We start from the raw sequence: 24,747 nt of genomic DNA on the forward strand, positions 1-24,747 counted from the left end.
CAATACTAAGCTAAATGAAATAGTGAAAAGAAGGAAGCCTGTACAGATTAAAGATATTCTAAAACATGCATCCTGTTTGCAACAAGGCACTGAAGTAAAACAAAAAAAAACGTGTCAAAGAATGGAACTTTATGTACTGAATACAAAGCGTTATGTATGGGGCCAATCCAACACATCACTGAGTACCACTCTTCATATTTTCAAGCATGGTGGTGGCTGTATCATGTTATGGGTATGCTTTTACTAGGGATTTTTTAGGATAAAAATAATCAGAATAGAGCTAAGCACAGGCAAAATCCTAGAGGAAAACCTGGTTCATTCTGCTTTCCAACAGACACTAGGAGACAAATTCACCTTCCAGCAGGACAATAACTTAAAACACTAGGCCAAATATATACTTGAATTCCTTACCAAGACAGCATTGAATGTTCCTGAGTGGCCTAGTTACAGCTTAAATCGGCTTCAAAATCTATGGCAAGACTTGAAAATGGCTGTCTAGCTACAACCAACTTGACAGATCTTAAATAATTTTTTTAAGAATAATGCGCAAATATTGTACAATCCAGGTGTGCAAAGCTCTTAGAGACATATTTAAAAAAAAAAAATTAAATTGAATATTCAAAACATACAATATACTTGCAGTGAAGCCGCTCAACTACTACATCATGCCAGTCTTCCAACAGATTCCCATTCAGAGCGACTTGTTTACCTGATGCTGTGCGTTTTTTACGTTTTTTATTTTTAATTACCATTTATATTTTTTGTTTTTCCCTCACTCAACTTTTTTTCATTCAACTTTTTCACTCCGGATGCTTTATCTGGACATGGTTCGTCAAGAAGTAACATTAACAGGATGCCTTCTAATTGCAGTCGTTGTACTCATAATATACAGGAGAACGATCGCCTTACGGCGAGGATAGCTGTGCTGCAAGCCCAGCTTCAGACGTAATTGTTAGGCAAGGGTAATTTCAGTGTAGGAAAGGATGAAACAGCGTCTGTGCCACCAGTAAGTACAGATAGCAGTAGAAAATCCCCTCGCATGGTCCTTGCAGCCGGACAACTTTCTCATGGCTTCTGGAGGGAAATGCCTTAGGAATGCTCAACCGGTGTCGCTCATTCAGCCGACAGAAACTTTCATCCGGTTCTCCCCATTAAAACCTGTTTGGGATAGGGGGCAGCATTTTCACGTTTGGATGAAAAGCATGCCCAGAGTAAACTGCCTGCCACTCAGTCCCAGTTGCTGATATATGCATAGTATTAGTAGAATTGGATAGAAAACACTCTGAAGTTTCTAAAACTGTTTGAATGATGTCTGTGAGTATAACATAATTCATATGGCAGGTGAAAACCTGTGACAAATCCAACCAGGAAGTGGGAAATCTGAGGTTGGTAGTTTTTCAACTCATTGCTTTTCCAAGATACAGTGTAAATGGGGTCATATTGCACTTCCTAACGCTTCAACTGGATGTCAACAGTCTTTAGAACCTTGTTTCAGGCTTCTACTGTGAAGGGGGAGCGAATAAGAACTGTTTGACTAAGAGGTCTGGCAGAAGGCCATGAGCTAAATCATGTGCGCGGCCGTGAGAGCGAGCTCTGTTCCTTTTCATTTCTAAAGACAAAGGAATTGTCCGGTTGAAACATTATTGAAGATTTATGATATAAACATCCTAAAGATTGATTCTATACATCGTTTGACATGTTTCTACGAACTGTAATATAACTTTTTTGACTTTTTGTCTGAACTTTTGCCTGGACTTGCCCGCGCCTTGTGAATTTCGACTGGTGAACTTAACGCGCTAACAAAAAGGAGGTATTTGGACATAAATTATGGACGTTATCGAACAAAACAAACATTTATTGTGGAACTGGGATTCCTGGGAGTGCATTCTGATGAAGATCATCAAAGGTAAGTGAATATTTATAATGCTATTTCTGACTTTTGTTGACTCCACAACATGGCGGGTATCTCTATGGCTATGGCGCTGTACTCAGATTATTGCATGGTGTGCTTTTTCCGTAAAGCTTTTTTGAAATCTGACACAGCGGTTGCATTAAGGATAAGTATATCTTTAATTCTGTGCATAACACTTGTATCTTTTATCAAAGTTTATGATGACTACTTCTGTAAATTGATGTGGCTCTCTGCAAATTCCCTGGATGTTTTCGAGGCTTCAACATTACTGAACATAACGTGCCAATGTAAACTGAGATTTTTGGATATAAATATGAACTTTATCGAACAAAACTGAGTTCCCTGAATTCCTATCGGACCTTGTAGTCATAGCAGATAATATTCAAATGTTTGGTGACTTTAATATTCATGGAAAAGTCCACAGACCCACTCCAAAAGGCTTTCGGAGCCATCATCGACTCAGTGGGTTTTGTCCAACATGTCTCCGGACTCACTGCCACAGTCATACTCTGGACCTAGTTTTGTCCCATGGAATAAATGTTGTGGATCTTGATGTTTTTCCTCATAATCCTGGACTATTGGACCACCATTTTATTACGTTTGCAATCGCAACAAATAATCTGCTCAGACCCCAACCAAGGAGCATCAAAAGTCATGCTATAAATTCTCAGACAACCCAAAGATTCCTTGATGCCCTTCCAGACTCCCTCTGCTTACCCAAGGACGTCAGAGGACAAAAATCAGTTAACCACCTAACTGAGGAACTCAATTTAACCTTGCGCAATACCCTAGATGCAGCTGAACCCCTAAAAATGAAAAACATTTGTCATAAGAAACTAGTTCCCTGGTATACAGAAAATACCTGAGCTCTGAAGCAAGCTTCCAGAAAATTGGAACGAAAATGGCGCCACACCAAACTGGAAGTCTTCCGACTAGCTTGGAAACACAGTATTGGTGCAGTATCGAAGAGCCCTCACTGCTGCTCGATCTTCCTATTTTTCCAACCTAATTGAGAAAAATAAGAACAATCCCAGATTTATTTTTGATACTGTCGCAAAGCTAACTAAAAAGCAGCATTCCCGAAGAGAGGATGGCTTTCACTTCAGCAGTAATAAATTCATGAAATTCTTTGAGAAAAAGATCATGTCATAAGAAAGCAAATTATGGACTCCTCTTTAAATCTGCGTATTCCTCCAAAGCTCAGTTGTCCTGAGTCTGCACAACTCTGCCAGGACCTATGATCAAGGGAGACACTCAAGTGTTTTTGTACTATATCTCTTGACACAATGATGAAAATAATCATGGCCTCTAAACCTTCAAGCTGCATAATGGACCCTATTCCAACTAAACTACTGAAAGAGCTCCTTCCTGTGCTTGGCCCTCCTATGTTGAACATAATAAATGTCTCTCTAACCACCCGATGTGTACCAAACTCACTAAAAGTGGCAGTAATAAAGCCTCTCTTGAAAAAGTCAAACCTTGACCCAGAAAATATAAAAAACTATCGGCCTATATCAAATCTCCCATTCCTCTCAAAATTTTTGAAAAAGCTGTTGCGCAGCAACTTAATGCCCTCCTGAAGACAAACAATGTATATGAAATGCTTCAGTCTGGTATTAGACCCCATCATAGCACTGAGACTGCACTTGTGAAGGTGGTCAATTACCTTTTAATAGCGTCAGACTGAGGCTCTGCATCTGTTCTCGTGCTCCTAGACCTTAGTGCTGCTTTTGATACCATCGATCATCACATTCTTTTGGAAAGATTGGAAACCCAAATTGGTCTACACGGACAAGTTCTGGCCTAGTTTCGATCTGTCGGACAGATATCAGTTTGTCTCCGTGAATGGTTTGTCCTCTGACAAATAATTTCTACATTTCGGTGTTCCTCAAGGTTCCATTTTAGGACCACTATTATGTTCACTATATATTTTACCACTTGGGGATGTCATTCGAAAACATAATGTTAACTTTCACTGCTATGCGGATGACACACAGCTGTACATTTCAATGAAACATGGTGAAGCGCCAAAATTTCCCTCGCTGGAAGCCTGTGTTTCAGACATAAGGAAGTGGATGGCTGCAAACTTTCTACTTTTAAACTCGGACAAAACAGAGATGCTTGTTCTAGGTCCAAAGAAACAAAGAGATCTTCTGATGAATCTGACAATTAATCTTGATGGTTGTACAGTCGTCTCAAATAAAACTATGAAGGGCCTCTGCGTTACTCTGGACCCTGGACCCTCTCTTTTGATGAACATATCAAGACTGTTTCAAGGACAGCTTTTTCCATCTGAATTCCATTGCAAAGATCAGACATTTTCTATCCAAAATTGACGCAGAAAAATGAATCCATGCTTTTGTTACTTCTAGGTTAGACTACTGCAATGCTCTACTTTCCGGTTACCTGGATAAAGCACAAAATAAACTCCAGTTAGTGCTAAATACGGCTGCTAGAATCCTGACTAGAACCCCAAAATTTGATCATATTACTCCAGTGCTAGCCTCCCTACACTGGCTTCCTGTTAAGGCAAGGGCTGATTTCAAGCTTTTACTGCTAAACTACAAAGCATTACATGGGCTTGCTCCTACCTATCTTTCCGATGTGGTCCTGCCGTACCGTACATACCTAAACGTACGCTACGGTCACAAGATGCAGGCCTCCTAATTGTCCCTAGAATTTCTAAGCAAACAGCTGGAGGCAGGGCTTTCTCTTATAGATCTCCATTTTTATGGAATGGTCTGCCTACCCATGTGAGAGACGCAGACTCCGTCTCGAACTTTAAGTCTTTATTGAAGACTCATCTCTTCAGTAGGTCCTATGATTGAGTGTAGTCTGGCCCAGGGGTGTGAAGGTGAACAGAAAGGCACTGGAGCATCGAACCGCCCTTGCTGTCTCTGCCTAGCCGGTTCCCCTCTGTCCACTGGGATTCTCTGCCTCTAACCCTATTACAGGGGCTGAGTCACTGGCTTACTAGTGCTCTTCCATGCCATCCTTAGGAGGGGTGCATCACTTGAGTGGGTTGAGTCACTGACGTGGTCTTCCTGTCTGGGTTGGCGGCCCCCCTTGGGTTGTGCTGTGGTGGAGATCTTTGTGGACTATACTCGGCCTTGTCTCAGGATTGTAAATTGGTGGTTGAAGATATCCCTCTAGTGGTGCGGGGGCTGTGCTTTGGCAAAGTGGGTGGGGTTATATCCTTCCTGTTTGGCCCTGTCCGGGGGTATCATCGGATGGGGCCACAGTGTCTCCTGACTCCTCCTGTCTCAGCCTCTATTTATGCTATAGTAGTTAATGTGTCGGGGGGTCTGTTATATCTGGATTATTTCTCCAGTGTCCTGTGTGAATTTAAGTATTCTCTCTCTAATTCTCTCTTTCTCTCTTTCTTTCTCTCTCTCGGAGGACCTGAGCCCTAGGACCATGCCTCAGGACTACCTGGCATGATGACTCCTTGCTGTCCCCAGTCCACCTGGCCTTGCTGCTGTTCCAGTTTGAACTGTTCTGCCTGCGGCTATGGATCCCTGGCCTGTCCACCGGACGTGCTACCTGTCCCAGACCTGCTGTTTTCAACTCTCTAGAGACAGCAGGAGCGGTAGAGATACTCTTAATGATCACCTATGAAAAGCCAACTGACATTTACTCCTGAGGTTTTAGGCTGGGTTTCTGTAAAGCACTTTGAGATATCAGCTGATGTAAGAAGGGCTATATAAATACATTTGATTTTGATTTGATCCAGGGTCAATGCCCTGCTCAAGGGCATGTTGACCGTTCTACCACCAAGCCAAAAAACCTGAACCCAAACCATCCAAGATCCCCCCACAGTTCCCCAATAGCTGTCTCTCAACCATTCAAGACCCCTCCCACAGTCCCCCCCAGGAAGAAAAAACAACAACAAAAAAAACTATTAATTCCATTCCCCACCCCAAGAACCCCCCAATGCACCAACAACCAAGAGAATGAACTAAAGAGAAAAAAGGAAAAGACAGAAGAAAACAGCAAACAACAATGCAAGAAAATAGATAAAACACAATAATGAATTTATAACAAAGGACATCAAGGACAACTGAAATTCAAACAGCAATGCCAACTGTATATGTTTGTGTGCATGTCTGGCATTATTACATGTATGTGTGTGTTCTTGTAAGTCTTTATTTGAATGAGAGTGTGTGTATATGCATGTGTACAAACACCTGCACGGCATCAGCCTCAGGCAAACCGGCATTAGCTGTAAAAACACTGCCACGTAATGTCATTTAGCTCTTATGGATTTACCCAGAAAGACTCACAGCTGTATTCGCTGCCAAAGGGGATCTTAACATGTATTGACTCGGGGGTGTAAATGCTTATGTAAATTAAATATTTATGTATTTCATTTTCAGTAAATTAGCCAACATTTCAAAAAACATGTTTTAATTTTGTCACTATGGGGTACTGTGTGTAGATGTGTGAGAACAATGTAACGGCAGTCCTCCTCCTCTTCATCTGAAGAGGAGGAGTATTGAGGGAACCAAGGCGCAGCGTAGTGAAATGACATATTTTATTAACGAAAACACGAACTTGACTAAACTAACAAAAACAACAAACAGTGTAGACAGACCTAAACGACGAACTTACATAAAACAAGAAGAACGCACGAATAGGAAACATAGACTACACAAACCGAACAAACCGTAAACAGTTCCGCTTGGAAGACAATCACCCACAACGAACACTGTGACAACGCCTACCTAAATATGACTCTTAATTAGAGGAACGCCAAACACCTGCCTCTAATTAAGAGCCATACCAGGCAACCCAAAAACCAACATAGAAACAGAAAACATAGAATGCCCACCCAAACTCACGTCCTGACCAACTAACACATATAACAAACTAACAGAAATAGGTCAGGAACGTGACAAACAATATAATATTTATTCCATTTTGAATTCAGGCACAACAAAATGTAAAATAAGTTGAATGGTATGAATACTTTCTGAAGGCACTGTATGCATACTGATAAAAATTAAACTTTTTTATTTTGCGGTAACTCACTTTTCTACTAACCATGTAAACTCAATCAGCCTGTGCTCAGCTGAAACGTGTGTATGCCTACATAATATTATTTTAACGTTTTTATTTTGCAGAGGGGATGGCAGGTAGCCTAGTGGTTAGAGTGTTGGGCCAGTAACCTAAAGGTTGCTGGATCAAATCCCTGAGCTGACAAGGTGAAAACTGTCATTCAAGGCAGTTCTCTGGGCCTGGTGCTGTGGATGTTGATTAAGGCAGCCCCCTGCACCTCTCTGATTCAGAGGGGTTGGGTTAAATGCGGATGACACATTGCAGTTGAATGCATTCAGTTGTATGAAATGGTGGAGTGGCTAATTCACTTATCTACTGACCATTTAAACTCACTCAGTCTGTTCTCAGTCTGACACCTGGGTTCTTTGCAAATCAAATTTTATTTGTCACATACACATGGTTAGCAGATGTTAATGCGAGTGTAGCGAAATGCTTGTGCTTCTAGTACCGTCAATGCAGTAATAACCAACGAGTAATCTAACCTAACAATTCCACTACTACCTTATAGTTGTTGTAAAGGGATAAAGGATATGTACATAAAAATAGATGAATGAGTGATGGTACAGAACGGCATATTGCAAGATGCAGTAGATGGTATAGAGTACAGTATATACATATGAGTTGAGTAATGTAGGGTATGTAAACATTATATTAAGTGGCAATGTTTAAAGTGGCTAGTGATACATGTATTACATAAAGATGGCAAGATGTAGTAGATGGTATAGAGTACAGTATATACATATGAGATGAGTAATGTAGGGTATGTAAACATTATATTAAGTGGCATTGTTTAAAGTGGCTAGTGATACATTTTTTACATAAATTTTTTCATTATTAAAGTGGCTGGAGTTGAGTCAGTATGTTGGCAGCAGCCACTCAATGTTAGTGGTGGCTGTTTAACAGTCTGATGGCCTTGAGATAGAAGCTATTTTTCAGTCTCTCGGTCCCTGCTTTCATGCACCTGTACTGACCTCACCTTCTGGATGATAGCGGGGTGAACAGGCAGTGGCTCGGGTGGTTGTTGTCCTTGATGATCTTTATGGCCATCCTGTGACATCGGGTGGTGTAGGTGTCCTGGAGGGCAGGTAGTTTGCCCCCGGTGATACGTTGTGCAGACGTCACTACCCTCTGGAGAGTCTTATGGTTGTGAGCGGAGCAGTTGCCGTACCAGGTGGTGACACAGCTCAACAGGATGCTCTCGATTGTGCATCTGTAAAAGTTTGTGAGTGCTTTTGGTGACAAGCCAAATTTTTCAGCCTCCTGAGGTTGAAGAGGCGCTGCTAAGCCTTCTTCACCACGCTGTCTGTGTGGGTGGACCAATTCAGTTTGTCCGTGATGTGTACGCCGAGGAACTTAAAACGTACTACCCTTTCCACTACTGTCCCGTCGATGTGGATAGGGGGGTGCTCCCTCTGCTGTTTCCTGAAGTCCACAATCATCTCCTTTGTTTTGTTGACGTTGAGTGTGAGGTTATTTTCCTGACACCACACTCCGAGGGCCCTCACCTCCTCCCTGTAGGCCGTCTCGTCGTTGTTGGTAATCAAGCCTACCATTGTAGTGTCGTCTGCAAACTTGATGATTAAGTTGTAGGCGTGCATGGCCATACAGTCGTGGGTGAACAGGGAGTACAGGAGAGGGCTCTCTCGTTGCTCTTATATCCAGTAGTTCCTCCCAACTGTATGTAATAAAACCTAAGATTACCTGGGGTACCAATGTAAGAAATAACACGTAAAAAAACAAAATACTGCATAGTTTCCTAGGAACGCGAAACGAGGCAGCCATCTCTGTCGGCGCCGGAATGATTATGTTCCCTGTAAAAACATTTGTTTTAATCAGCAGAACAACATAAACAAATAGTTAACAACAATCACACTTTGATATTGATGAGAAATGTGTATGATAGTTTGGGTAGTGTGTTTGATAGTTTGTGTTGTGTGTACGATAGTTTGGGTAGTGTGTATGATAGCTTGGGTTGTGTGTGAGTATGTTAAGGGTAGGGGGCAGCATTCAGAATTTTGGATGAAAAGCGTGCCCAAAGGAAACTGCCTGCTACTCCGGTTAAGAAGCTAGGATATGCATATAATTGGTAGATTCAGATAGAAAACACTCTAAAGTTTCCAAAACTGTTAAAATAATGCCTGTGAGTATAACAGAACTGATATGGCAGGCAAAAACCTGAGGAAAATCCATCCAGGAAGTGCTATTATTTTGAAATGCCTATTTTTCCATTGAAAGCCTATCCACCATACAAAGACGTATGACCCAGTTCACGATCCCTATGGCTTCCACTACATGTGGCCAGTCTTTAGGCATTGTTTCAGGCTTTTACTCTGAAAAATGAGGGAGAAACATCACTTTCAATGAGAGGACAGTGGAAATTTCCAGACATGAGTCCTGCGCATGACCGGGAGCAAGCCTTTCTTGTTTCTCCTTTTCTATTGACGAAGCTTTTATCCGGTTGAAATATAATCGATTAATTATGACAAAAACAACCTGAGGATTGATTATAAACATTGTTTGACATGTTTCTATGAACTTTTATAGTACCTTTTAGATTTTTCGTCTGCATGCTGTGACCGCACGTTATCCCAATGGATTACTGAACAAAACGCACAAACAAAACGTTTTTTTGGATATAAAGAGGGAATTTATCGAACAAAACAAACATTTATTGTGTAACATGGGGTCTTGGGAGTGCTACCATATGAAGATCATCAAAGGTAAGTGATATATTTTATCGCTATTTCTGACTTTTGTTACTCCTCTTCTTGGCTGCTAACTGTTTGTAATGATTTGTCTGCTGGGCGCTGTTCTCAGATAATCGCGTGGTTTGCTTTCGCCGTAAAGTCTTTTTGAAATCTGACACCGTGGTTGGATTAGCAAGAAGTTAATCTTTAAACCAATGTACAACACTTGTATATTTCATGAATTGTTATAATGAGTATTTCTGTTTTTGGTATTTATATCCCGTATTTCTGGATGTTGGCCAGGTCCCACACCCCCTAGAGAGGTTTAAGTTAGGATTCAGAACAAAGACGACATGAAACCCGGACTGTATCTGTCATGTAGGACCATAAAAAATGGACAGGTGGGTAACAGCAAGGCCAAGGTCTTTAGTGATCCCAGCACTGACTGGCTGAATGACCATTAGCTGTCATTAGCTATCTAGAACCTTCCCTCAGGGAGATAGGACCCTCCCCTAGGGATAAAGACTGGCTGACTGACCATTAGCTGTCTGTCAACGACCCTGAGATTTACACGGAACACCATGAACTGATTTAGTGCCACTGCACCAGTTGTATATCGCTCATAGACACTTAGACTACCTACCTGTCTCTATCTTACCTGTGTTCAAGACTCACCTACCTGTCTCTATCTTACCTGTGTTCAAAACTCACCTACCTGTCTCTATCTTACCTGTGTTCAATACTCACCTACCTGTCTCTATCTTACCTGTGTTCAATACTCACCGACCTGTCTCTATCTTACCTGTGTTCAATACTCACCTTCATGTCTCTTTATTACCTGTGTTCAATACTCACCTACCTGTCTCTATCTTACCTGTGTTCAATACTCACCGACCTGTCTCTATCTTACCTGTGTTCAATACTCACCTTCATGTCTCTTTATTACCTGTGTTCAATACTCACCTTCATGTCTCTTTATTACCTGTGTTCAATACTCACCTTCATGTCTCTTTATTACCTGTGTTCAATACTCACCTTCATGTCTCTTTATTACCTGTGTTCAATACTCACCTTCATGTCTCTTTATTACCTGTGTTCAATACTCACCTAACTGTCTCTTTATTACCTGTGTTCAATACTCACCTTCCTGTCTCTTTATTACCTGTGTTCAATACTCACCTTCCTGTCTCTTTCTTACCTGTGTTCAATACTCACCGACCTGTCTCTATCTTACCTGTGTTCAATACTCACCTTCCTGTCTCTATCTTACCTGTGTTCAATACTCACCTTCATGTCTCTTTATTACCTGTGTTCAATACTCACCTACCTGTCTCTATCTTACCTGTGTTCAATACTCACCGACCTGTCTCTATCTTACCTGTGTTCAATACTCACCTTCATGTCTCTTTATTACCTGTGTTCAATACTCACCTTCATGTCTCTTTATTACCTGTGTTCAATACTCACCTTCATGTCTCTTTATTACCTGTGTTCAATACTCACCTTCATGTCTCTTTATTACCTGTGTTCAATACTCACCTTCATGTCTCTTTATTACCTGTGTTCAATACTCACCTAACTGTCTCTTTATTACCTGTGTTCAACAGTAATGGTGTTCATAAACTCTGGGATGACAAAGACCCCCTAATTACACTGAAGGTTATTTTTTTTCTGTCAGATAAAGGCCTATTCGGATGGGAAGTGTGTGTGTGTGTGTGTGTGTGTGTGTGTGTGTGTGTGTGTGTGTGTGTGTGTGTGTGTGTGTGTGTGTGTGTGTGTGTGTGTGTGTGTGTGTGTGTGTGTGTGTGTGTGTGTGTGTGTGTGTGTGCATGTGATCACGTGCGAGCATACTACCTACAGTACTGGTGTACGTTTCAGTGTGTGAGGTTGTGTGACTGGTTATTCCAACGCTGCCACAGCCACAGAAGGAAGCGGGTGTAGAATACGATCTTGTTTATTTGTACACGTTATCACTCGAACACACGTTGGTATCACTCGGACAGGCCACTCCACCATGGACAGGCTAATCATGAATTAGCCGCGATAAGATAACATTATTAAATCAAAACTTAATCTGTGTCTGAGGAAGGATTCAATTGCACAATCAGTTAAAGCACACTTGATTGCTAATATTATCAAATCAAGTGTTTGTTCAGTCAAATAGGAAAATAGTTTAGACCAATGCTGGTCAATAGACTTCTGAAGAATAGAAGACTTGTATTAGAGGCTGTTACAGTGTATGGGCTGGTTTCCCAGAACAAAAGTCTTGTCCTGGACTAAAAAGATATTTCAATGGAGATTCTCTTTAGTCCAATGACTAGGCTTAATCTGTGTGCAGGAAACCGGCCCTGTAAATTATTGTTTTACTTTGAATCAAGAGTAAAGTGAATTGATGTTTCCCTGGACTAGGCTTATGCATGAATAACATAATTCTACAACCCCAAAAATGTACTAGATGTGCAATGCAGGCTTTTGTTCCTGCCAAGCACCAACACACCTGATTTAATTATTATATTATATTAATATATTATAATTAAGGTCCATATAGAGGACAATGATTTGTTGATTATCTGGTACAAAGTGTATACCAAGAAAATTGTTTCTATGCTTCTTCGCATAGAAGGACTGTACCTAAGAAAGCAAAGGTAACTGAACTAAATGACTATTGCCCTGTAGCACTCACCTCTGTCATCAAGTGCTTTGAGAGACTAGTCAAGGATGAGGTCACCTCCACTTTACCTGCCACCCTAGACCCTCTTCAATTTGCTTACCGCCCCAGTAGATTCACAGACGATGCAATCGCCACCACACTGCACACTGCCCTATCCCATCTGGACAAGAGGAATACCTATGTAAGAATGCTGTTCATTGACTATAGTTCAGCATTCACCATAGTTCTCTCCATGCTCATCATCAAGCTCGAGGCCCTGGGTCTGAACCCCGACCTGTGCAATTTCATCCTGGACTTCCTGACGGGTTTCCCCCAGGTGGTGAAGGTAGGTAACAACACCTCCTCTTCGCTGATCCTCAACACTGGGGCCGCACAAGGGTGGGTGCTCTGCCCTCTCCTGTACTCCCTGTTCACCCAGGACTGCGTGGCCAAGCACGCCTCCAACTCAATCATCAAGTTTGCAGACGACACAATAGTAGTAGGCTTGATTACCAACAACGATGAGACAGCCTACAGCGAGGAGGTGAGGGCACTGGGAGTGGGGGCCAGGAAAATAACCTCTGGCTCAACGTCAACAAAACTAAGGAGATGATCGTGGACTTCAGGAAACCACAGAGGGAGCACCCCCCTATCCACATCGATGGGGCCACAGTGGAGAAGGTGGAAAGCTTCAAGTTCCTTGGCGTACACATCACTGACAAACTAACAGCGCCTCTTCAACCTCAGGAGGCTACAGACATTTGGCTTAACCCCTAAAACCGTCACAAACTTTTACAGATGCAGAATTTAGAGCATCCTGTCGGGCTGTATCACCACCTGGTACGGCAACTGCACCGCCCACAACCGCAAAGCTCTCCAGAGGGTGGTGCGGCCTGCCCAACACATTACCGTGGGTAAACTTCCCACCCTCCTGGAAACCTACAGCACCCGATGCCATGAAGATCATCAAGGACATTTTTATTTAACTAGGCAAGTCAGTTATGAACAAATTCTTATTTTAAGTGACGGCCTAGGAACAGTTGGTTGACTGCCTTGTTCAGGTGCAGAACAACAGATTTTTACCTTGTCAGCTCGGGGATTTGATCTAGCAACCTTTCAGTTACTAGTCCAACGCTCTAACCACTAGGCTACCCTGCCTCCCCATCAACAACCGGAGCCACTGCCTGTTCACTCCGCTATCATCCAGAAGGTGAGATCAGTACAGGTGCATTAAAGCAGGGACCGAGAGACTGAAAAACAGCTTCTATCTCAAGGCCATCAGACTGTTCAAAAGCCATCACTAGCACATCAAGGGCAGCTGCCTATAGAAATAGATTAGGAATCACTGGCCACTTTAAGGAAATGAAACACTAGCCACTCTAATAATGTCTCTGTATCTTGCATTACTCATCTCATATGTATAAACTGTACTCTATACTATTATACGGTATGTTAGTCACTTTAATTATATGTAAATATTGCATCACCCATCTCATATGTATATACTGGACTCTATACTATGCCACCGTGTCTCAGTCCAATGCCGAATTGACATTTAATATATGTATATATATTCTTAATCCATTTCCTTAGTTAGATTTCCGTGTATTTTGGGTTATGTTGTGAAACTGTTAGATATTACTTGTTAGATATTACTGCACTGTTGGAGCTAGAGGCACAAGCATTTCTCTACAATCACAATAACATCTGCTAAACACACGCATGTGACTGATTTGATTTAAATTAAATTGTGAAGATAATGACCCATTCCTCCTAATAGGGGCGGCAGGTAGCCTAGTGGTTAGAGCGCTGGGCCAGTGAACCGAAAGGTTGCTAGATTGAATCCCCGTCCTGACAAGGTAATAATCTGCTGTTCTGTCCCTGAACAAGCACTTGTTCTTAACTGACTTGTCCAGTTAAATAAAGGTAAATAAAATACCCAGTAACAATCAGTGTTAGGAGACATGGGATCTGTCTGAAAGCTGACACTATTGAAACACAGCCAACCTGTCTGAAAGCTGACACTATTGAAACACAGCCAACCTGTCTGAAAGTTGACACTAATAAAACACAGCCAACCTGTCTGAAAGTTGACACTAATAAAACACAGCCAACCTGTCTGAAAGTTGACACTATTGAAACACAGCCAACTGTGTCATGCTACTACTTCCCTCCCCTTCCTGAGAAGTCATTACAGGGAGTTTCAGTTAGCCACAGATTTCTCTCTCTCTCCCTCTCTCACACACAGAAGGTTGATGAAGAGTTGGCAGAGGGATTATCATGACTCTGTGTTCTGCTTGTTTGCTCGTGAGCTTCCCCAGACCTGAGAGAGAGTAAAGGTCATCCTTTGTTCAGGCGGGAGCGAGCAGGCAAATAGGAAGCTAATTCCAGCTAACCAAACTGTGTGGTTCTGCTCCCACAGGCATGCACTATGACATGATTTCAAACTGTGGCTACCAGGGAAAGGCAGCACTCCTTTTCAAAATACCCTCTCCACGTCTCATTGGTGTGTGTGTGTGTGTGTGTGTGTGTGTGTGTGTGTGTGTGTGTGTGTGTGTGTGTGTGTGTGTGTGTGTGTGTGTGTGTGTGTGTGTGTGTGTGTGTGTGTGTGTGTGTGTGAGAGAGAGAGAGTGTAGTTGTGTGTGCCTGTGAGCATGTGTACGTGCATGTGTACATGTTCGTGTTTGTGTATGTGTGCGCATGCCTGTACATAGTGTCATGTATACTAGCAGGTCGCTAGTCCATGACAGTAGTCTCTACATCAGGTCACTAGTCCATGACAGTAGTATCTATATCAGGTCACTAGACCATGACAGTAGTCTCTACATCAGGACATTAGTCCATGACAGTAGTCTCTACATCAGGACATTAGTCCATGACAGTAGTCTCTACATCAGGTCACTAGTCCATGACAGTAGTCTCTACATCAGGTCACTAGTCCATGACAGTAGTCTCTACATCAGGTCACTAGTCCATGACAGTAGTCTCTACATCAGGTCACTAGTCCTTGACAGTAGTCTCTACAGCAGGTCATTAGTCCATGACAGTAGTCTCTACATCAGGACATTAGTCATGACAGTAGTCTCTACATCAGGACATTAGTCCATGACAGTAGTCTCTACATCAGGTCACATGTCCATGACAGTAGTCTCTACAGCAGGTCGCTAGTCCATGACAGTAGTCTCTATATCAGGTCGCTAGTCCATGACAGTAGTCTCTACAGCAGGATATTAGTCCATGGCAGTAGTCTCTACAGCAGGTCATTAGTCCATGACAGTAGTCTCTACATCAGGTCACATGTCCATGACAGTAGTCTCTACAGCAGGTCATTAGTCCATGACAGTAGTCTCTACAGCAGGTCATTAGTCCATGACAGTAGTCTCTACATCAGGTCACATGTCCATGACAGTAGTCTCTACGGCAGGTCGCTAGTCCATGACAGTAGTCTCTACAGCAGGTCGCTAGTCCATGACAGTAGTCTCTATATCAGGTAGCTAGTCCATGACAGTAGTCTCTACAGCAGGTCATTAGTCCATGACAGTAGTCTCTACAGCAGGACATTAGTCCATGACAGTAGTCTCTACGGCAGGACGCTAGTCCATGACAGTAGTCTCTACAGCAGGACATTAGTCCATGACAGTAGTCTCTACGGCAGGTCGCTAGTCCATGACAGTAGTCTCTACAGCAGGTCGCTAGTCCATGACAGTAGTCTCTATATCAGGTCGCTAGTCCATGACAGTAGTCTCTACAGCAGGATATTAGTCCATGACAGTAGTCTCTACAGCAGGTCATTAGTCCATGACAGTAGTCTCTACAGCAGGTCGCTAGTCCATGACAGGAGTCTCTATATCAGGTCGCTAGTCCATGACAGTAGCCTCTACATCAGGTCATTAGTCCATGACAGTAGTCTCTACATCAGGTCACATGTCCATGACAGTAGTCTCTACGGCAGGTCGCTAGTCCATGACAGTAGTCTCTACAGCAGGACATTAGTCCATGACAGTAGTCTCTATATCAGGTCGCTAGTCCATGACAATAGTCTCTACAGCAGGTCACTAGTCCATGACAGTAGTCTCTACAGCAGGACATTAGTCCATGACAGTAGTCTCTACATCAGGTCACTAGTCCATGACAGTAGTCTCTACAGCAGGACATTAGTCCATGACAGTAGTCTCTACATCAGGTCACTAGTCCATGACAGTAGTCTCAACAGCAGAACATTAGTCCATGACAGTAGTCTAAACAGCAGAACATTAGTCCATGACAGTAGTCTCCACATCAGGTCACTAGTCCATGACTGTAGTCTCAACAGCAGAACATTAGTCCATGACAGTAGTTTCAACAGCAGAACATTAGTCCATGACAGTAGTCTCTACATCAGGTCACTAGTCCATGACTGTAGTCTCTACAGCAGGACATTAGTCCATGACAGTAGTCTCTACATCAGGTCACTAGTCCATGACAGTAGTCTCTACATCAGGTCACTAGTCCATAACAGTAGTCTCTACAGCAGGACATTAGTCCATGACAGTAGTCTCTACAGCAGGTCACATGTCCATGACAGTAGTCTCTATATCAGGTCGCTAGTCCATGACAGTAGTCTCTATATCAGGTCACTAGACCATGACAGTAGTCTTTATATCAGGTCACATGTCCATGACAGTAGTCTCTACAGCAGGACATTAGTCCATGACAGTAGTCTCTACATCAGGTCGCTAGTCCATGACAGTATTCTCTACAGCAGGACATTAGTCCATGACAGTAGTCTCTACATCAGGTCGCTAGTCCATGACAGTAGTCTCTACAGCAGGTCATTAGTCCATGACAGTAGTCTCTATATCAGGTCACTAGACCATGACAGTAGCCTCTACAGCAGGACATTAGTCCATGACAGTAGTCTCTACATCAGGTCACTAGTCCATGACAGTAGTCTCTACATCAGGTCACTAGTCCATGACAGTAGTCTCTACAGCAGGACATTAGTCCATGACAGTAGTCTCTACATCAGGTCACTAGTCCATGACAGTAGTCTCTACATCAGGTCACTAGTCCATGACAGTAGTCTCTACAGCAGGACATTAGTCCATGACAGTAGTCTCTACATCAGGTCACTAGTCCATGACAGTAGTCTCTACAGCAGGTCACTAGTCCATGACAGTAGTCTCTACAGTAGGTCACATGTCCATGACAGTAGTCTCTACATCAGGTCACTAGTCCATGACAGTAGTCTCTACAGCAGGACATTAGTCCATTAGTCCATGACAGTAGTCTCTACAGCAGGATATTAGTCAATGACTGTAGTCTATACATCAGGTCACTAGTCCATGACAGTAGTCTCTACATCAGGTCACTAGTCCATGACAGTAGTCTCTACATCAGGTCACTAGTCCATGAGAGTAGTCTCAACAGCAGGACATTAGTCCATGACAGTAGTCTCTACAGCAGGACATTAGTCCATGACAGTAGTCTCTACATCAGGTCACTAGTCCATGACAGTAGTCTCTACATCAGGTCACTAGTCCATGACAGTAGTCTCTACAGCAGGACATTAGTCCATGACAGTAGTCTCTACAGCAGGTCACATGTCCATGACAGTAGTCTCTATATCAGGTCGCTAGTCCATGACAGTAGTCTCTTTATCAGGTCACTAGACCATGACAGTAGTCTTTATATCAGGTCACATGTCCATGACAGTAGTCTCTACAGCAGGACATTAGTCCATGTCAGTAGTCTCTACATCAGGTCGCTAGTCCATGACAGTAGTCTCTACAGCAGGACATTAGTCCACGACAGTAGTCTCTACATCAGGTCGCTAGTCCATGACAGTAGTCTCTGCAGCAGGTCATTAGTCCATGACAGTAGTCTCTATATCAGGTCACTAGACCATGACAGTAGCCTCTACAGCAGGACATTAGTCCATGACAGTAGTCTCTACATCAGGTCACTAGTCCATGACAGTATTCTCTACATCAGGTCACTAGTCCATGACAGTAGTCTCTACAGCAGGACATTAGTCCATGACAGTAGTCTCTACATCAGGTCACTAGTCCATGACAGTAGTCTCTACATCAGGTCACTAGTCCATGACAGTAGTCTCTACAGCAGGACATTAGTCCATGACAGTAGTCTCTACATCAGGTCACTAGTCCATGACAGTAGTCTCTACATCAGGTCACTAGTCCATGACAGTAGTCTCTACAGCAGGTCACATGTCCAGGACAGTAGTCTCTACATCAGGTCACTAGTCCATGACAGTAGTCTCTACAGCAGGACATTAGTCCATGACAGTAGTCTCTACAGCAGGATATTAGTCAATGACTGTAGTCTATATATCAGGTCACTAGTCCATGACAGTAGTCTCTACATCAGGTCACTAGTCCATGACAGTAGTCTCTACATCAGGTCACTAGTCCATGACAGTAGTCTCTACATCAGGTCACTAGTCCATGACAGTAGTCTCTACAGCAGGATATTAGTCCATGACAGTAGTCTCTACATCAGGTCACTAGTCCATGACAGTAGTCTCTACAGCAGGACATTAGTCCATGACAGTAGTCTCTACAGCAGGTCACATGTCGATGCCAGTAGTCTCTATATCAGGTCACTGGTCCATGACAGTAGTCTCTATATCAGGTCACTAGTCCATGACAGTAGTCTCTACATCAGGTCACTAGTCCATGACAGTAGTCTCTACATCAGGTCACTAGTCCATGACAGTAGTCTCTACATCAGGTCACTAGTCCATGACAGTAGTCTCTACAGCAGGATATTAGTCCATGACAGTAGTCTCTACATCGGTTCACTAGTCCATGACAGTAGTCTCTACAGCAGGACATTAGTCCATGACAGTAGTCTCTACATCAGGTCACTAGTCCATGACAGTAGTATCTATATCAGGTCGCTAGTCCATGACAGTAGTCTCTATATCAGGTCACATGTCGATGCCAGTAGTCTCTATATCAGGTCACTAGTCCATGACAGTAGTCTCTATATCAGGTCACTAGTCCATGACAGTAGTCTCTATATCAGGTCACTAGTCCATGACAGTAGTCTCTATATCAGGTCACTAGACCATGACAGTAGTCTCTGCAGCAGGACATTAGTCCATTACAGTAGTCTCTATATCAGGTCATTATTCCATGACAGTAGTCTCTACAGCAGGACCTTAGTCCATGACAGTAGTCTCTACATCAGGTCATTAGTCCATGACAGTAGTCTCTACAGCAGGACATTAGTCCATGACAGTAGTCTCTACATCAGGTCACTAGTCCATGACAGTAGTCTCTACAGCAGGACATTAGTCCATGACAGTAGTCTCTACATCAGGTCACTAGTCCATGACAGTAGTCTCTACATCAGGTCACTAGTCCATGACAGTAGTCTCAACAGCAGAACATTAGTCCATGACAGTAGTCTCAACAGCAGAACATTAGTCCATGACAGTAGTCTCCACATCAGGTCACTAGTCCATGACTGTAGTCTCAACAGCAGAACATTAGTCCATGACAGTAGTTTCAACAGCAGAACATTAGTCCATGACAGTAGTCTCTACATCAGGTCACTAGTCCATGACTGTAGTCTCAACAGCAGGACATTAGTCCATGACAGTAGTCTCTACAGCAGGACATTAGTCCATGACAGTAGTCTCTACATCAGGTCACTAGTCCATGACAGTAGTCTCTACATCAGGTCACTAGTCCATGACAGTAGTCGCTACAGCAGGACATTAGTCCATGACAGTAGTCTCTACAGCAGGTCACATGTCCATGACAGTAGTCTCTATATCAGGTCGCTAGTCCATGACAGTAGTCTCTATATCAGGTCACTAGACCATGACAGTAGTCTTTATATCAGGTCACATGTCCATGACAGTAGTCTCTACAGCAGGACATTAGTCCATGACAGTAGTCTCTACATCAGGTCGCTAGTCCATGACAGTAGTCTCTACAGCAGGACATTAGTCCATGACAGTAGTCTCTACATCAGGTCGCTAGTCCATGACAGTAGTCTCTACAGCAGGTCATTAGTCCATGACAGTAGTCTCTATATCAGGTCACTAGACCATGACAGTAGCCTCTACAGCAGGACATTAGTCCATGACAGTAGTCTCTACATCAGGTCACTAGTCCATGACAGTAGTCTCTACATCAGGTCACTAGTCCATGACAGTAGTCTCTACAGCAGGACATTAGTCCATGACAGTAGTCTCTACATCAGGTCACTAGTCCATGACAGTAGTCTCTACATCAGGTCACTAGTCCATGACAGTAGTCTCTACAGCAGGACATTAGTCCATGACAGTAGTCTCTATATCAGGTCACTAGTCCATGACAGTAGTCTCTACAGCAGGTCACTAGTCCATGACAGTAGTCTCTACAGCAGGTCACATGTCCATGACAGTAGTCTCTACATCAGGTCACTAGTCCATGACAGTAGTCTCTACAGCAGGACATTAGTCCATGACAGTAGTCTCTACAGCAGGATATTAGTCAATGACTGTAGTCTATACATCAGTTCACTAGTCCATGACAGTAGTCTCTACATCAGGTCACTAGTCCATGACAGTAGTCTCTACATCAGGTCACTAGTCCATGACAGTAGTCTCTACATCAGGTCACTAGTCCATGACAGTAGTCTCTACAGCAGGACATTAGTCCATGACAGTAGTCTCTACAGCAGGTCGCTAGTCCATGACAGTAGTCTCTACAGCAGGTCACTAGTCCATGACAGTAGTCTCTACATCAGGTCACTAGTCCATGACAGTAGTCTCTACAGCAGGACATTAGTCCATGACAGTAGTCTCTACATCAGGTCGCTAGTCCATGATAGTAGTCTCTACATCAGGTCACTAGTCCATGACAGTAGTCTTTATATCAGGTCACATGTCCATGACAGTAGTCTCTACAGCAGGACATTAGTCCATGACAGTAGTCTCTACATTAGGTCACTAGTCCATGACAGTAGTCTCTACATCAGGTCGCTAGTCCATGACAGTAGTCTCTACAGCAGGACATTCGTCCATGACAGTAGTCTCTACAGCAGGTCACTAGTCCATGACAGTAGTCTCCATATCAGGTCGCTAGTCCATGCCAGTAGTCTCTGCATCAGGTCGCTAGTCCATGACAGTAGTCTCTACAGCAGTTCATTAGTCCACGACAGTAGTCTCTACAGAGAGAGAGAGAGAGAGAGAGAGAGAGAGAGAGAGAGAGAATGAGGGCGAGGTTGAGAGAGAGAGACTGAGAGAGGTAGAGGGAGAGAGAGACCTAGCGACTGAGGGAGAGGTAGATAGAGAGAGATTGAGGGAGAGGTAAAGGGAGAGAGAGACCTAGAGACTGAGGGAGAGGTAGATAGAGAGAGAAACTGAGGGAGAGGTAGAGAGAGATAGATGGCCTGAGGCCAAACCACACGACCAACAACATTGGACACTTTATGGAACACAGAGCCTTCACTATCTCATCCTGGAATATCCAAGGCCTGGGGTCATCTGCCTTTGGCCTAAAGAGCAGGAACCTGGACTCCATCAAAGAAATCAGAAATACAGACATTGTCATCCTACAAGAAACCTGGTAAAGAGGAGACGGATCTACTGGTTGTCTTCTAGGTTACAGAGAGCTGGTAGTCCCATCCACCAAACTACCAGGTGTAAAACAGGAAAGGGACTCAGGATGTATGCTAATTTGGTACAGAGCAGACCTAACTCACTCCATTAAATTAATCAAAACAGGAACATTTTACATTTGTCTAGAACTTCAAAAGGAAATGATCTTAACAGAGAAAAATATCCCCCTGTGTGCTACCTATATCCCCCCACTAGAATCCCCATACTTTAATGAAGACAGCTTCTCCATCCTGGAGGAGGAAATTAATAATTTCCAGGCCCAGGGACATGTACTAGTCTGTGGCGACCTAAATGCCAGAACCGGACAATAACCTGACACCCTCAGCACACAGGGGGACAAACACCTGCCTGCAGGTGACAGCAGTCCCTCCCCCATATGCCCCCCTAGGCACAACTATGACAACATAACCAACAAAAACGGGTCACAACACCTGCAGCTCTGTCGCACGCTGGGTCTGTACATAGTCAATGGTAGGCTTTGAGGGGACTCCTATGGTAGGTACACCTATAGATCATCTCTTGGCAGTAGTACTGCAGACTACTTTATCAGTGACCTCAACCCAGAGTCTCTCAGAGCGTTCAGTCAGCCCACTGACACCCCTATCAGACCACAGCAAAATCACAGTCTACTTGAACAGAGCAATACTCAATCATGAGGCATCAAAGCCAAAGGATCTGAGTAATATTAAGAAATGCTATAGATGGTAGGAATGTAGTTTGGAAACCTACCAAAAAACAATTAGGCAACAACAAATTCAATCCCTTTTAGACAACTTCCTGGATAAAACGTTCCACTCTAATAGTGAAGGTGTAAACTTGGCAGTAGAGAATCTTAACAGTATATAACAGTATTTTTGACCGATTTGATAGCTTCCCTATCAAACCTAAATATCTCAAATAGAAAACCGAAGAAAATGAACAACAATGACAAATGGTTTGATGAAGAATGCAAAAATCTAAGAAATAAATTGAGAAACCTGTCCAACCAAAAACATAGAGACCCGGACAACCTGAGTTTACACCTTCACTACGGTGAATCACTAAAACAATACAGAAATACACTACGGAAAAAGAAGGAACAGCAAGTCAGAAATCAGCTCAATGTATTTGAAGAATCCATAGACTCTAACCACTTCTGGGAAAATTGGCAAACACTAAACAAACAACAATACGAAGAATTATCCATTCAAAATGGAGATGTATGGGTAAACCACTTCTCCAATCTTTTTGGCTCTATAACAAAGAACAAAGAACAAAAACATATACATGATCAAATACAAATCTTAGAATCAACTATTAAAGACTACCAGAACCCACTGGATTCTCCAATTACCTTGAATTACATGGGCTTGCTCCTACCTATCTTTCTGATTTGGTCCTGCCGTACATACCTACACGTATGCTACGGTCACAAGACGCAGGCCTCCTAATTGTCCCTAGAATTTCTAAGCAAACAGCTGGAGGGAGGGCTTTCTCCTATAGATCTCCATTTTTATGGAATGGTCTACCTACCCATGTGAGAGAGGCAGACTCGGTCTCAACTTTTAAGTCTTTACTGAAGACTCATCTCTTCAGTGGGTCGTATGATTGAGTGTAGTCTGGCCCAGGAGTGTGAAGGTGAACGGAAAGGCTCTGCAGCAACGAACCGCCCTTGCTGTCTCTGCCTGGCCGGTTCCCCTCTCTCCACTGGGATTCTCTGCCTCTAACCCTATTACAGGGGCTGAGTCACTGGCTTACTGGTGCTCTTCCATGCCGTCCCTAGGAGGGGTGTGTCACGTCTTCATGTCTGGGTTGGCGCCCCCCCCCCCTTGGGTTGTGCCGTGGCGATCTTTGTGGGCTATACTCGGCCTTGTCTCAGGATGGTAAGTTGATGGTTGAAGGTATCCCTCTAGTGGTGTGGGGGCTGTGCTTTGGCAGAGTGGGTGGGGTTATATCCTTCCTGTTTGGCCCTGTCCGGGGGTATCATCGGATGGGGCCACAGTGTCTCCTGACCCCTCCTGTCTCAGCCTCCAGTATTTATGCTGCGGTAGTTTATGTGTTGGGGGGCTAGGGTCAGTTTGTTATATCTGGAGTACTTCTTCTGTCTTGTGGCCTCCCGGGTGGCGCAGTGGTCTAGGGCACTGCATCGCAGTGCTAGCTGCGCCACCAGAGTCTCTGGGTTCACGCCCAGGCTCTGTCGCAGCCGGCCGCAACCGGGAGGTCCGTGGGGCGACGCACAAATGGCATAGCGTCGTTAGGGAGGGTTTGGCCGGTAGGGATATCCTTGTCTCAGTATGTAAATGTAATAAAATGTATGCACTCTACTGTAAGTCGCTCTTGATAAGAGCGTCTGCCAAATGACTAAAATGTAATGTAAAATGTCTTATACGGTGTCCTGCGTGAATTTAAGTATGCTCTCTCTAATTCTCTCTTTCTTTCTCTCGGAGGACCTGAGCCCTAGGACTACCTGGCATGATGACTCCTTGCTTTCCCCAGTCCACCTGGCCGTGCTGCTGCTCCAGTTTCAACTGTTCTGCCTGCGGCTATGGAACCCTGACCTGTTCGCCGGACGTGCTTCCTGTCCCAGACCTGCTGTTTTCAACTCTCTAGAGACCGCAAGAGCGGTAGAGATATTCTTAACGATCGGCTATGAAAAGCCAACTGACATTTACTCCTGACTCGCTGCACCCTCGACAACTACTGTGATTATTATTATTTGACCATGCTGGTCATTTATGAACATTTGAACATCTTGGCCATGTTCTGTTATAACCTCCACCCGGCACAGCCAGAAGAGGACTGGCCACCCCTCCTAGCCTGGTTCCTCTCTAGGTTTCTTCCT

The 24,747-nt window shown here is 43.6% G+C and overlaps 1 pseudogene; it reads left to right on the forward strand.

The window, feature by feature from the left end:
• The first annotated feature begins 3,795 nt into the window (after positions 1-3,795).
• Positions 3,796-5,054, forward strand: LOC129863206 (uncharacterized; annotated as a pseudogene).
• Positions 5,055-24,747: the final 19,693 nt, after the last annotated feature.

Source organism: Salvelinus fontinalis, chromosome 10 (assembly GCF_029448725.1).
Source record: "Salvelinus fontinalis isolate EN_2023a chromosome 10, ASM2944872v1, whole genome shotgun sequence".
NCBI lineage: Eukaryota > Metazoa > Chordata > Actinopteri > Salmoniformes > Salmonidae > Salvelinus > Salvelinus fontinalis.